This window comes from Pelodiscus sinensis, chromosome 2 (assembly GCF_052426305.1).
Source record: "Pelodiscus sinensis isolate ZL-2025 chromosome 2, ASM5242630v1, whole genome shotgun sequence".
NCBI classification, from domain to species: domain Eukaryota; kingdom Metazoa; phylum Chordata; order Testudines; family Trionychidae; genus Pelodiscus; species Pelodiscus sinensis.
In genome coordinates, this window is record NC_143053.1 from 82116055 (window position 1) to 82132655 (window position 16601).

Here is a 16601-nt window from a genome sequence, read left to right on the forward strand (position 1 = left end):
GGTGTGTAGACCAAACAAACAAACAAACAAAAAGTATGTACTTTAGGAACAGGATGAGTTATTTATCATTTCTCTAACTCCTAGATCTTTCATCATAAGTTTAATAGGCTCTCTTACTTTAGATAGCAGTCTCTATCTAGGATACTATATTTATCCACATATAAATCTCCTAACTCCAAATCCTGTAACAATAGGTACGTTTAGCTTTCCCAGAAGCTGTACTGAGATTAATAAAATATTATTTGACTTATCATTATTTAGAGCAAAGAAGAACAGACTAAGTCCCTAGTCCTGCAAATACTTATGCACAGTTTTATTATTATTTGTATTAGTATAGGCTGTGTCTACATTGGCAAGATTTAGCGCAAAAGCACTTGCTTTTGCGCAAAATCTTGCCGCCTGTCTACAATGGCCACGAGTATTTGCGCAAGAACACTGACGTTCTACTGTATAAAATCAGTGCTTCTTGCGCAAATACTCTGATGCTCCTGTTCAGGGATAAGTCCTCTTGCACAAATATTCTTGTGCAAGAGGCCAATGTAGACAGGTAACACCAATTTCTTGCGCAAGAAAGCCCGATGACTAAAATGGCCATCGGAGCTTTCTTGTGCAAGAGAGCGTCTACACTGGCACGGATGCTTTTGCGCAAAAGCAAATCTTTTGTGCAAAGGCACATGCCAGTATAGACACTCTCTTACTCAAATACTCTAACACAAAAATGCTTGCGTTTAGAGCATTTGCGCTAAATCTTGTCAGTCTAGACGTAGCCATAGTGAGTAGGAACCATAGTCATGAACCAGGAAAGACCCCCATTGGCCTAGGTACTGTACAAATACAAAACAGGATTGTCATCCCTGCACTAAAATATATATATAAGTTAAATCTAAAGTATAAAACAACAGATGGATACAGAGGCACCAGCAGGGAAATACAAATAAACAATGAAGCAGTGTTAGCATAATAGGCAGTGGTCTCAGCACACAAGCAGCCTGTTGTCTGTATTTTGTGTAGGCATCATGGAAAGTTTTGTGGAGGTTTACAGGGAACTTCTCCCATGTGTTAGGGACAGCACAAGAGAAAGCATGAAGGTCATTGTTAATAGGGGGTGATGATGGTCTGACTGGCTGATCAGAGCTGGGAGTCACCAACTAAATGAGAGTACAAGAATGAGAGAGGATGGGCAGGGATAAGGGAGAGGCTAGAAAGAGCCCTGAAAGTGAAAACAAGTAGCTTATGTAATACACACGCTTAACTCTTCTCATGGGAGCCCTCCCACTGATTTCATAGGACTGATCATCTGTTTAAAGTTAATAATGTGTGTGAGTGTTTGCAACATCAAGGCTAATTATGTTAGAGACCAGATATTGCAAGGTGGAGCTTGGTGTACCCAGCTAAATAAAAATATAGCTTAATTTGTATCTCAGGTCACTGTGCTTTATGGACATAGTCACATTTCTGGTGTTAAGAAGCATTCAGGCATTTACCATGTACTTACAAACATTTGTGTGTGGGGGGAGGGGGAGAGACAAGATCCTGAACTTTTACAATATTTTGACCAAATAATTTTTTTCTGTGGAAAATTGTAGCAGGAGGCACTCTTCTAGCTATCTTAAACAAACTTTGCATGTATTAGAAAGTAGAAGAAGGGAGGTCTATAGTAGGAAAAGTTGTTAGAAAGTCAATAAATAAAACAATTATGATGATCAGCAGAAAGGATAAGGTGGTTAGGGAGGTGGCTTGTCTCCACGGGCAGTGCCAGAGTTGGTCAGATTAAATGTTCAGAATAAAATTGTTCTGTTGCTACTTTAGTCCCTGATTCAGCAAAATATTTAAAAACATACTTGAATCCACCATTGTTCTTCAAAACACCACAGTATGTGCTTAAGTCCTATTTAAAATCAAGTAGACACTTGAAATTAAGGCACTTAAATGCTTTTGTTAAATCGGGATGTTAGTCCCTTTATTAGCTAGTAATTAGTCTGGGGAAAAGACAGACATTCTCTGTCAAACTTGACATGAATTAAACAAGGCAGGGCTTCCTGAATTATCACACCTGAACTCAAAAAAGTCATTTTGTTAAAATCCACTTCTGACTAAAAACTTCCTCAGCTGGCTTCTTGGTACCCTTTTAAAGAGATAACCCACCCTCATACAATTCTAGCTCTGCTTTCTCAGCATGACTCCAGAGCATCTGGCAACCTGCTAGGCAAAGGCAGGTTCCCAATGCCTCTCACAATGGTTTAAAGTGTAGGTTCTAGGAAAGTGGGTTAAACATGTTGCTTGCCACTTGAGTCTTCACTGTTTGTGTGGGATCGGCTACATGAATGGTATTCAGCCTTGACAAGATGCAAATGAGTTTTAGACAAATGTAATCAAAGTGGGACTTTCTGACATTGGGTAGCAGAAGGCAGCAGCATCATAACTTTGCATCTCTTATTATCTGGTGTACTTAATTTTTCAGCTAGAGTTGGTGGACTGTAACTATCCTTACTATGAATGGCCCTTGAAGCCATAGCTTGAATGTTTCAAATTCCTCCAATTAATTGTTATCAAGTCCAGAACTTGGTGGAAAATGGACTAGATGACTGACAGTGCTAATTTCTATGATTAAGGGAATGCTCATCTCTAATTTCTGTGATTCAGTGAATCATGACATTGTATTAACATTGCTCTTTATATTTAAATTCCTTTTTCTTTTTTGTTTTGTTTTGTTTGTCAAAGGTTACCCATTTGACATGTTTAATTATACCAACCCAGTGTCCCATCACTTAGTGTGTAGTTGTTTTATGATGCAGCAAATAAAAAAAAGAAAAACATTCTTCAAGGTTACTTTGATTAAATTTCTTTAAATATTAATGAGGATCTTTGCACTTGCTGGAAACCAGAAGTCTAACTCTCAGGAGGAATTTAAAAACAGACATTGTGCTCCCTATCATAATGCTTCATCCAGATGGCTGGATTGATTCTCCTTGTAATTCCACAAGTACTGGAAGATATTTTGCTAAGACACATTCTTGCTTTATCCAAAAGTGAGATTTGCCTGGAGACTATCTAGTGAGACAACACTGTCTCTTAAAACAGGGGCTTTCAACCTTTTTAGAAAAATGTTGGACTACAGCCTTGATAACAAGCATTATTGAAACAGCATCTCAGATGACAGAGTTTGTCATCAAGCAGTGTAATGATGGCTTCTGCTATTATTTGTATTGTGGTAGCACCTAGAGGCCAGAATAGAAGTCAGGGCTCCATTTGTCAGGCATTCTACAAATACATAAAAAACCAACAAATGATCTAGTAGCACTTTATAGACTAACAAAACATGTTGATGTGAGCTTTCGTGGGCACAGCCTGGTCATCTGAAGAAGTGGGCTGTGCCCACAAAAGCTCATGATGCTATCTATATGTTTTGTTAGTCTATAAAGTGCTATCAGACCATTTGTTGGTTTTTTCTGTAACAGACTAACTCGGCTTCCCCCTGAAGCTTACAAACACATAGTAAGAGATCACCTCAAAGGTGGGAGGAGAAACAAAAATTTGGATAGCTGAGGTAATTTGGCTGAGGTCACAGAGCAAGTCAATGTTAAAACCAGGAAAAGAACCTGGGTTTCCTGAGTAGCTTCTGCTACTCAGACTACGATATCGTCAGAGTTTTCAAAAGCTTACGTAGAGGCAAGTGGCCTACCATGTCTACAGCTGTGTGGACACTTGACATTGTTAGGACTTCTGTTTGAGCATTCCAAGATGAATAGTCCAGGACCTAGTTAAGGGGCTAGGTGCCCAAATGACATTTTCAAAACTATTTAAGTCACCAGCCTAAGCCACAGATAGGTGTTCTCTTGATACTTTATGTTCATTTTGTTATGACTCCTGATAACATTCTACTAACCGAATAAGAATATTCAGTTAATTTCCATGCTCATGCACTTTCTATTTTGGTTGCTTTGTGTCCCAGAACTTCCTCTGTAGATATGGAAAATAGAAGCATTATCTATGCTTGTCATCTTAAGACGCTGCTAGTTTAGACAGCATAAATGATAAATAAAGTGCATGGGTTTACATGATCAATAGCAGATAATACCTTGTGAGCTGCAGTGATAAATAATAAATAATTGCAGTGATAAATAATTCCATTAAGTGGATCAAAGTTTATGGTAGCCACCATAACTCAGAGTTGGAATCAATTTCAGGCAACTCTTGTACTATATAACTACTAAATTTATTGTTCTGGAAATTTCCTAATGATGACATGGGTTTGGAGCTAGAAAGGAAAAAGGGGTGGGGAGTAAGAGTGGGAGACACAGATTAGTCTGAAAAATGTTGTGGTGTTTTGATTGACACAGGGTGCAATTGTTCATTTAATTACTACACTCGCTTAACTGCTCTAAATATGGTAGGAACACAAGGCTCTCAGGGTATGTCTACACTACCCCGCTAGTTCGAACTAGCAGGGGTAATGTAGTCATCCGCAGCTGCAAATGAAGCCCGGGATTTGAATTTCCCGGGCTTCATTTGCATGAAGCCGGCCGGCGCCATTTTTAAATGCCGGCTAGTTCGGACCCCGTGCCGTGGCACGGACTAGCTAGTTCGGTTTAGGCTCCTTAGTTCCACGAGGCGTACAGCTAGTTCGGATTAGAAGCCTAATCCGAACTAGCTACTCCGTGCCACGTGTAGCTGCGTGGCACGGGGTCCGAACTAGCCGGCATTTAAAAATCGCGCCGGCCGGCTTCATGCAAATGAAGCCCGGGAAATTCAAATCCCGGGCTTCATTTGCAACTGCGGATGACTACATTACCCCCGCTAGTTTGAACTAGCGGGGTAGTGTAGACATACCCTCATTCACAAGACTTCATGTTCCTGCTTTCTGATTCTTTTGCAGTAGCCTCCATGATATACATCTCCACTGGCTCAGTCCTTGGGCCTTCACTCCCACATTCCTTACTGATTCCTTTGTGTCACGAATAGATTTTCTACCCGCTTGCTACAACTTGGTGGCAGATGGTTTTGGCTGAAATTAGACAGGCACAGATGCCTTCATGCTTACTGTCTCTGCACAGGGAGATAGAAAAATGCTTAAATTCTTCTCTTTTCTTACCTTCACTCTCCTGTACATTGCAAAAGATGGGACTTTGATTTGCTCTGGAGCTGGATAAAGAGATAATTAACAGTCACATGGTACTTTTTCCTGTAGTCACAATAATAGAGAGGGTTTAATTTTTGGTTAATGTTAGACGGTTGCCACTAGTGAGGTTAGTGAGAACCAGGAGATGCTAATACTCACTGCTAGTGTGAATAAGAACATAAGGAAGAACATAAAAATGGCCATACTGGATCAGATGAAAGGTCCCTCTAGCCCAGCATCCTGTTTTCAGACAATGGCCAATACTGGATGCCCCTGAGGGAGTGAACACAAAAGGTAACTATCAGGTGATCCCTTCCTGTCATCCATTTCCTGCCCCTGACAAAGTCTAGGGACACCATTCCTACACATTCTGGCTAATAAATATTGATGGACCTAACCACGATGAATTTATCTAGTTCTTTTTGGAACCCTAGTAAAATTCTTGTCTTCACAACCTCCTCTGGCAAGGAGTTCCACAGGTTAACTGTGCTCTGCAAACTTCCCTCTGTTTGTTTTAAACCTGCTGCCTATTAATTTTATTTGGTGGTCCCTAGTTCTTATGTTATGGGAACAAGTACATAACTTTTCCTTATTTACTTTCTCCATACCTCTCATGATTTTATAGACCTCTATTATATCCCTCCTTAGTCTCCTCTTTTTTAAGGTGAAAAATCCCAGTCTTTTTAATCTCTCTTCATACGGTACCTGTTCCAAACTCCTAATCATTGTTGCTGCCCTTTTCTGAACCTTTTCCAATGCCAACCACATCTGCATGCAGTATTCAAGATATGGCCTACCATGGATTTATATAGAGGCAATCAGAGAGTCTCTGTCGGTATGTCTACACTACCCCGCTAGTTCGAACTAGCAGGGGTAATGTAGTCATCCACACTTGCAAATGAAGCCCGGGATTTGAATTTCCCGGGCTTCATTTGCATGAAGCCGGCCGGCACGATTTTTAAATGCCGGCTAGTTCGAACCCCGTGCAGCGCGGCTACACGCGGCACGGAGTAGCTAGTTCGGATTAGGCTTCTAATCCGAACTAGCTGTACGCCTCGTGGAACGTACATTTAATTAAGTTGGGTCTCTGTTGTGTCTTTGAGAAGTCTCCATGCAGCTTGCAGGGATTTTACTTTTGGCATTGTGCCTTTTAATTTCTGTTTAACCTCTTTTTGTGTAGTTTCCCTTTCTGAAATTAAATGTCAGAGTGTTGGGCTACTGAGGTGTTTTTCCCATCACAGGGATGTTAAATTTTATTACATTATGGTAACTATTTCCAAGTACTCCAGTTATATTTACCTCTTGGACCAAATCTTGTACTCCATTTAGGATTAAATCAAGAATTGCCTCTCCTCTTATGAGTTCCAGAATCAAGTGCTCCAAGAAGCAATCATTTAAGGTATCAAGACATTTTATCTCTGCATTCTGTCCTGAGATGATGTGTATCCAGTCAGTATGGGGATAGTTGAGATCCCCCTCTATTATTGAGGTTTTTAAATTTGTATAGCCTCTCTAATCTCCCTTAGGATTTCATAGTCACAATCACTATCCTGGTCAGGTGGTCAATAATATATCTCTATTGCTATATTTTTATTATTAGAATATGGGATTACTATCCATAGAGATTCTATGGAACATTTTGGTTCATTTAAGATTTTTACTTTATTTGATTCTACATTTTCTTTCATATATAGTGCCATTCCCCCACCAGCATGACCTGTTCTATCCTTCCGATATATTTTGTACCCTCATATGACTGTGTCCCATTGATTGTCCTCATATCACCAAGTTTCTGTGATGCCTATTATATCAATATCCTCCTTAAATATGAGGCACTCTAGTTCACCCATCTTATTATTTAGACATCTATTGTTTGTGCACATTAAAAATGTGTCACTATTTAGCTGTCTGCCATTTCCTGACATGTTTGAATGGCATTCTTTTTCATTTGATTGTTTGTCATCTGATCTTACACATATTTTATCATCTTCCATCCTTTCCTCCTTACAAGAACATAGAGAATCTCTATTAATAGACTCTCTTGATCCATATGCTCCTCTGCACTCATCGGGTTTCTTTCATTTTGCTATCTATTGGATATTTCATTAGCTCTTATTTTCTGTCATCTTGTGCTCATGGTCTTTCAACAGTTAATTTGGTGGAGGCAAAGAAAAATCACAAGTTGTTATTGGTGTTCAACAGTTAGTTTATCAGTACACATTTCAACATGGAAACTGTGTTTTCCAAGATCATGCACAAATAGACACAAATTTCTGTGGTGAGCTCCAGACCAGAAGTTCACTGTACTTGTGGTACAATATGTACTAGGTAGCCTGAAGAGTACAGAGTTCTGTGCTGAAGTATTTATTTTAGCAAAAAAAGTATCACTAATCATACGTAGATAGATTAAATCCTTAAACATTCAAAATAAAATCCTCACTCCTGTGGGGTAGGGAGGGAGAAGAAACACCTCGTAGGAAATGCCTAAGCACCAGCATCTCCTCTCCTCTCCTCTCCTCTCCTCTCCTCTCCTCTCCTCTCCTCTCCTCTCCTCTCCTCTCCTCTTCCTTTCCCACAAGAGCTCTGCTCGTCCTTAGCTCCCACCGTGAGGCTTTTGTAAATGTAGGCAGAGTCCAAAGAGCTCGTAAATGAATTAAGCCATCCTATTATGGTTCCTTAAGTAGGCCTAAAAAAGATCCTTCGTAAAACTGGACCCTGCTGCTCTCTTGACTTCTGTAGCTCACCGGTGGCTGTACCACAACATAGAACAGGAATTATTTCATAGAATCACAGAACACTAGAACTGGAAGGGACATGAAGAGGTCACAGAGTCCAGTCCCCGGCCATCATGGTAGGACCCAGCACTGTCTAGACCATCCCTGATAGATGTCTATCTAATCTTCTGTTAAATATCTCCAGAGATGGAGATTCCACATCCTCCTTGGGAAATTTATTCCAGTGTTCAACCACCCTTACCGTTAGGAAGGTTTTCCTTATGGCCAACCTAAACCTCCCTTGCTGCAGTTTAAGCCCATTGTTTCTTGTCCTATTCATGATTTACCATCATGAATAGACCAACACAATGAAAAATGCTATCCTTTATGCTGGCATATTATGAGGGATGTATGCCATTTTCAATAGCAACCTTGGTGTTATTATGAGCAATTGTTGGGAACTAATATTTTTAGAAAATCAACGGGAAGTAAACAATGTATTATACACAATCTTTAACTGTTGTTTGATGAACAACAAAGTAGGTTGTGGTATCTTTGCAAAATATAATTCAGTCTCTGCAATAATGTCCAGTTTCCAAAATCTGTAGTGATCTGCACATTTTTCTTTAAATTTTTACCTTGAATCCATAATTTAATGGTAAAACCTCTATTATGTTTACATAACCACAGAAGCTTTAAGGGCTGGAATCCATATAGAAGGAAGATGCAACATAGAATACCAGAAGCAGACACATACCTACCAACCAATTTCCTCTGCTATTTCATGTTTAATTTACATTTGAATAAGGTTCAGTTCACCTGAGCCTTATCATCCAAATCTAATTATAGTGAGAGCAGAATGGCTTAGGAACTCACGATTTCTGCTGAGAATTTAAGCTAAAACATGGGAAAGTCTAATTACATATTGGTTTTTATTATAGGATTTTTTTTGTTTAATAAAAACAAATGCAGATTAGATATGCAAATTTACTGAAATGCTTGTTTGTGCCCACAAAATAACACGGACTCACGATTCCGATGTCCCTGTAAACCTCATTCCACGAGAAGTAATGGATGTTTTGGAATAGTGATTTATTTTGAAATAAGTGCTGTGTAGACAGTACCAAATTTCAAAATAAGCTATTTCAAAATTGCGTAGCTTATTTCGAGCTACAAGGTACAGTGTAGATGCATCTTTAGATCACTTACAAAGAAAGAGAATGTGTGTGCTCTACAGCTGGGGTAGGGAACCTAAGGCTTGCATGGATCCGGCCCCTGAGTCTCAGGGCTCCCCCTCAGCATTACAGAGCTCGCTCTGGCACTCCAGCTCCCCTGCTATTCCCCCGTGGGGCTGGAGCACACAAAATCTACTAGACTGCACCTGACTGATTTTTTTCTGTGGGTCAGCAGTCCCTGACCCAAAAAAGGTTCCTCACCTCTGCTGGCCAGCTGGCTTAAGTCATGTAGTAAAGCTCACACACTAAGTCCCAGGTTTGGTTCATCCTGTCATGGTTACTGGCGAGGCAAAAGTCATGTGGATAGTCCCTTCCTTTTGTACAGCAGGTATTTCCTAACCAGGAAAGCAGCTCAGAACTTTCTCATGGCCATTTTATAATCAAGTGTCTGGACACATTACAGGTACTCTGGGGGTCAGGAAGTCTAGAACCCATAAACAGTGCAAACACATACCCATTTTGTACGCTAAGGGAGAAACTACCTTAGTTGTCAACAACAGTCTGTCAATTATGGAAATTCTCCTTTAGAAGGCTACTAGATCGCATGCAGTAAACTATTGTACATGGTTTCAATGTAAAATCAAGGAGAACTTCACAGTTTCTTTTATCTTAATTTCATTTTGAAATTCAAAGCAATATTTGGTTTTAGGGAATGAGGTGAATTTTCAGTCATAACTAAAGAGTCATGTGTCCCTTTATACTCCAATGGCTCATCTAGACCACATCCCTCTTTCAAAATGTAAATTAGGCAGATCAAAAGTTCAAATGAAGCACGGATTTAAATATCCCGTGCTTCGTTTGCATGTTCGCGTCCAATCGCTGTTTTGAAAAAGAGTATTTTGAAAGTGAAACTGCAGTCTAGTTGTGGTTCTTTCAAAAAAAAAAAAAAAAACCCAACCCTTTTTCAAAAGATCCCGTACTCCTAAAAAAATGAGGAGTATGGGATCTTTCAAAAAAGGGTGTATTTTTTTAAAAGAAAAGCATCTAGACTACAGTGTCACTTTTGAAATACCCTTTTTCAAAACAGCGATTGGACACGAATATGTAAATGAAGCACGGGATATTTAACTATGTACTTCATTTGCATTTTCGATCTGTCTAATCTATACCCCTCTTTCGAAAGAGGGATGTAGTCTAGACATAGAACAGAAGATATGCTTCCATGCTGCTCATAGACTCACAGAATACTAGAACGGGAAGTGATCTCGGGAGGTCCTCAAGTCCAGTCCCCTGCCCTTACGGCAGGACCTAGAACTGTCTAGATCATCCCTGATAGCTGTCTATCCAACCTGCTCTTAAATATCTCCAGAGTTGGAGATTCCACAACCTCCCTAGGTAATTTATTCCAGTGTTTAACCACTCTGACAGTTAGGAAGCTTTTTCCCTAATGTCCAACCTAAATGTCCCTGCTGCAATTTAAGCCCATTGCTGCTGCTTCTATCATCAGAGGCCAAGGAGAACAATTTTTCTCCCTCCTCCTTGTAACACCCTTTTCGATACTTGAAAACCGCTATCATGTCCCCTCTCAGTCATCTCCTTTCTAAACTAAACAAGCCCAGTTCTTTCAGTCTTCCCTGAGAGCTCATGTTTTCTAGGCCTTTAATCATTTTTGTTGCTCTTCTCTGGACCTTCTCCAATTTTTCCACCTCTTTCTTGAAATGTGGTACCCGGAACTGGACACAATACTCCAGGGCTACATCTAGACCGCAAGCCTCTTTTGAAAGAGGCTTTTTCGAAAGATACTTTCGAAAAAGCCTCTTTCAAAAAGAAGCATCTAGCCTACAACCAGTACTTTTGAAAAAGCAAGCCGCTTTTTCGAAAGAGAGCACCCAGGCAGTGCGGATGCTCTCTTTCGAAAAAGCACAGTTTGCATTACATAGCACCTTTTTTCAAAAGAGTACTTTTGAAAAAAGACGTTATTCCTCGTAAAACAAGGTTTTGCATGGTCGAAAAAACTGCCGCGTCCTTCCGATTTACTTTTGCAAGAACGTGGCAGCAGTATAGATGCAGGGGAAGTTTTTTTGAAAAAACCCTGTAGTCTAGACACATGCCAGTTGAGGCCTAATCAGCGCAGAGTAGAGTGGAAGAAAGACTTCTTGTGTCTTGCTCACAACACTCCTCTTAATGTATCCCAAAATCAGGTTTGCATTTGCAGCAGTGTCACGCTGTTGACTCAAATTTAGCTTGTGGTTCACTATGACCCCTAGATCCCTTTCTGTAGTACTCCTTCCTGTGTAAGGAACGGTTTTGCTCAATAATGATCTGAAACAATGCAGACTGACTGTTCATTTTCCTATTCTGAATCAGATGTCACCATCTTGTGGCTCTGTAGTTTCCACATCAGAGTGTTGCTCTCTTGGGAATCTGTCTGTATGTTTGCACTGTGGGGTGTCATCCATGTGTCTTACTCTTTGGATATCTATCTTTGTGTGTGCACTTATCCCCTGAAGTTTCTCACTAAGCACTGGTCTCTGCTAGGGAATTATTTCAAAATAATAAGTGTAGGATCCACACTACCAAGCCTGTCATTTTGAAATAACAGGCTGGTTATTTCAAAATCTGTACTCCTGCTTTCCTCAGAGAATAGTTATTTCAGGAGTTATTATTTCAAATTTAGTTATTTCGAAATAATATCTTAGAGTAGACGTGCCCTAACAGTTTACTGGTCAAATAATGCAGCTTGACTTGCAAGACCTCTCCTGACTCTGAGCACAGTCCTTGTTCTTCTCAATCATGTGATTCCTAAGTTTCCCTTGCAACTCTGTCCACAGCACAACTTCAGATTGTCTGACTGTAAGACAGGCAAAACTTCACCTGTGGTGGGCATTACACAACCTTATAAACATTTAATGAAGTATTTTTAAAAGACTTCAATTATTATTATTTATGAAGTAGCTGGGCTTTTTATAGAGGGACAGACTCTCTCCAAAATATAGGACATGTTGCCTACCAGAGAGAGGGATGAGTAAATTTCCTGTAAGAACAGCTTTTTTGGGGGGGCGGAAAAGACCACACTAACATATTTTAAAATAGTGTTTATTTATATTTTAATTTAAAATGTTTCATTTTTATATTGGCCGTATCAGAATGTTAACTATTCCTGGACATGGTAGTAATTACAGCTGCCAAGTGATTATAACATTGGGATTAATCACATGATTTAAAAATTTGTGTGAAAAATCACACCCTTATACACTAATAGCATACCATTTGTATAGATATTTTTGGATGTTTTTCACATATTCAAATGTATTTTTAATTTTTATTATAAACATAGTGCTGCAAAATAAAAGAAATTTTTCAGTTCACTTAATACAAGTACTAAAATGCAAATTTTTTATGGTAAAACTTGAACTTACAAATGTAGAATCATGTACAAGTATAACTGCTTTCAAAAATAAAACAATGTAAAATTTTAGAACCTACAGGTCCACTCAGTCCTACTTCTCTCTCAGACAATTGCTCAGCCAAACAAGTTTGTTTATATTTGCAGGAGATAATGCTACCTACATTTTGTTCACAATGTCACCCAAAAGGCACCCCCTGGCAGTCTTGTGGATATTTGTGCCAGATGCATTGAAGAGTCATATGTCCCTTTCAACCTCAACTACCATTCTAGAGGACATGCCTCCATGCTGATGATGGGTTGTGCTCAGTAATGATTTGAAGCAGTGCAGACTGACGCATGTTCATTTTCCTCTTCTCAGTCAGATGCCATCATCTGGTGATTTATAATTTCCGCATCAGAGTATTGCTCTTTTAGGATATATGAAAGCATGTTACAGATTTGGACATCACTTCAGACTCTTAAATCTAGTGCTATAGCTATCTTTAGAAATTTCACACTGGTACCTTCTTTATGTTTTGTCTAATCTGCAGTGCAAGTGTTGGCCTATCATTCAAGACTGCTGTCACATGAAATACATAGCAGAATGCAGGTGAAACAGAGCAGGAGTCAAACAATTCTCTGCCAAGGAATTCAGTCACAAATTTAATTAACACAGTCTTTTTTAAACAAGATTCATCAGCATGGAAGCATGTCCTCTGGAATGGTGACCAAAGCAGGAAGAGGCATATGAATGCTTAGCATATCTGGCACATAAATTCTTTATAGTGCCAGCTACAAAAGTGTCATATGAACATCTCTTCTCACTCCCAGGTGACATTGAAATAAGAAGCATGCAGCATTATTTCCCATAAATGTAAATAAATGTATTTATTTTATCTAGAAGAAGTAGGACTGGTTGGACTTGTAGGCTGTAAAGTTTTATACTGTTTTATTTTTGAGCTCAGCTAAATAGCAAATAAAAATCTACATTTGTAAGTTGTGCATTCACAATAAAGAGATTGTCCTATAGTACTTGTATGAGGTAAATTGAAAAATACGATTCCTTCTGTTTATCATTTTTACAATGCAAATATTTGTAATAAAACACTATAAAGTGAGCACTGTGCACTTTGTATTGTGTGTTTTATTTTAAATCAATGTATTTAAAGATGTAGAAAATCATTCACAATATTTAATAAATTTCAATTTGTATTCTATTGTTTAACCATGTGATTAAAACTCTGATTAATCTCTATTAATTATGTAATCATTATTTTTTGAATTAATTGCATGAAATAATCCACAGCACTAGTAGAAATCAAGCACTGAAATGATCTCAAAGCCCTGATTTCTGTAATATTTGAACAATGAGAATTTTTCCTGTCAGACAGCATTTGCAATTTGCTGCAGCACTGAAATACTTGTGCCCTGAATTTGCTCTTGCTTACACCAATGTAAATAAGGAATAATGATGGAGTTAACCAGAACTCTTGCTTATTTTTGTCTCAAATAATTATTACAAGCCCCAAAGGAATGCTGACTTTTCTTGCTGATGTTGTTCTAGTGATCGCAAGTATCTAATTATAGTTCCTCTGATTTTGCTGCATTTGCATTTGCTGATATACCACATATATATAACACATACACCCGAAACTTCCTCTCATTTATTGGATAATGAATATCCCTCAACTTGTGATCATTCTTTGTGAATACCCATGCGTACGGTATTTGCAAACTAACCTGTATCCCAGAGAGTCCTTCTTGCACATAGGCTGTGATTTCTGCATCACTAGTGTCTGTGTTTGTGGCAACCACAGTTTGGGTACGTCTACACAGCAATGTTATTTTGGAATAACTGAGGTTATTCTGAAAAAACATAGTCCGCATCTGCTCTACAAGAAGTTATTTAGACATAATGTTGAAACAATGTCGAGCTGGAGGACTTTTTATTCTGACTCCTGTAACTCTCATTTTGCGAGAAGTAAGGGAACAGGCTAAAATAAGCTGTTTCAACTTAAGCTACTCAATTGACTAGCAAGCTTATTTCGGCTTTAGCTCTGCTGTGTAGATGTGCCCTATGTGTGTGATGGTGTTTCTTCAAAGAGGCACAGACATAGTGAAGTCTAGATGTTATTACTGCCAGGTTTTGCAGAACAGGTTTTGCTAGGAATACACAGTTTCAGGCACCAAGTGTACATCAAAAACATCCACAGTGCCTTGCATTGAATGCTTCCATAAAAGAACTTGCCAGAACTGTAGAGTTCTGCTTCCATTTAGCATTTAAGTCCATTTTAATTCTCTTGGGCTATGTCTAGACTACACGCCTTTTTTGAAAGAGGCTTTTTCGAACGATTCTTTCAAAAAGCCTCTTTCAAAAAAGAGCGTCTAGATTGTATTACAAGGATCGAAAAATCGGTCCATGTTTTTGAAAAAGAGCGTCCAGACTGCTGGATACTCTTTTGAAGAAAAAAGGCACCCAGAACCACTTCTGACAGAGCATGGGGGCAGCATTTACTTCTCGGTGCTGTTCCATGTCCTTTGCCGAGACACATGCTTAAAGGGATCCCCTTGGACAGCCATTGCTTTGCTCCTGCTTCTGGCTTGCCTACCTCCTAGAGGAAAAGCAAAGCTACTGCTGTGCTTGGTCTGGTTGCCCTGTTTTCTTGGACACCACAGCAGTTACTTTTCTGTTTGGTTTTCCTGCTTTTCATTGTGTTTTTGGCCATGGAGCCGGAGCTGTCCCTGGGCAGGCGATGGCCCCACTCTGTCATGCTGCAGTTTCTGCTGCATCTTCATGGCTTCGTCATGAAGCTCTTGCCCCATATGGACTCGGACCAGAGGTATGAAATCTTTGTCCGGGATGCAGGAGCTATGCCCTTGCCTCCAAACTATTTTGGGGACAGGCGCATTTGGATGCATGAGATGATTTCAGACTGGTGAGACTGACTTGTCATGGGGCTCTGGGATGATGAGCAGTGGCTCTGCAACTTCCAGATATGGAAGACCACGTTCCAGAAGCTGTGTGCCTGGCTCACCCCTGCTCTGCAACACCAGGACACCCGCCTGTGGCCTGCCATCCTCCTGCACAAGCGAGTTGCTATTGCCCTTTGGAAGCTGGCCACCCCCGACAGCTACTGCTCAGTGGGACACCAGTTTGGCGTGGGGAGGTCTACTGTCGGGGCTATTTTGATAGAGGTAAGTCACTTTCAGGGGACAGGCCCTGCTGAGTGGGGGGGAGGGCTGAAAAAGGGGGACTGCCAGGCAAGGGCAAGGGTGAATAGGGGAAGGAGTGGCACTTGGAGGCGTCTCCTCAGCCAACCCTGTGCTGTTGCGGGGGAGGAGGGCATCCTGACACGGGGAAGGGTGTGGGGGTGGGGGTTCTCCTCCTAAGGTCTTAGGTAACCTGTCTAACTCCCTGGTTTCTGTCTGTCTATTTGTGTTCTTCTGCAGGTGGTGAAGGCCATCAATGCAGAGCTGCTGAAGCGGCTCTTGCATCTGGGAGACCTGGACACTATCATTGCCGGCTTTGCTGGACTTGGCTTCCTGAACTGTGGAGGAGCCCTTGATGGGACACACATCCCAATCTGCGCACCGCCCCATCTAGTAGCCCAATTTTTTAATCGCACAGGCTACTTTTCTATGGTGCTGCAGGCCCTGGTTGAACATCGGTGACAGTTTATGGACATTTGTGTTGGGTGGTTGTGGCGGGCCCATGAGGCCCGCATCTTCTGCAACTCATACCTCTACCGCAGGTTGCAGGCAGGGACATTTTTCCCACAGCGGGACCTCACACTTGGAGATGTGCAGATGCCAGTGTGCCTCGTGGCCAATGCAGCCTACCTCTGATGCTGTGGCTCATGAAGCCCTACACCGGCCACCTGGATGGTAGCAGCTATTTAACAAGCATCTTAGTCAGGCTTGCATGCAGGTGAAATGTGTGTTCGGCTGCTTAAAAGGGAGGTTTTGTTGCCTCCTCACACAACTGGACATGGGCGATCACAACATTCCCGAGGTGGTGGCTGCATGTTGCGTGCTCCGTAACCTTGTGGAGAGGAAAGGGGAGACCTTCCTGGCGGGGTGGGAGACAGGTGCTGATGGAGAGGGGAGGTAATTTGAGCAGCCCCGGACAGCTGCCATCCTCCAGGCTCACCAGTCTGGTGTTCACATCCGAGAGGCCCTGAGGGAGAGATTCTCTGAAGGAGCCC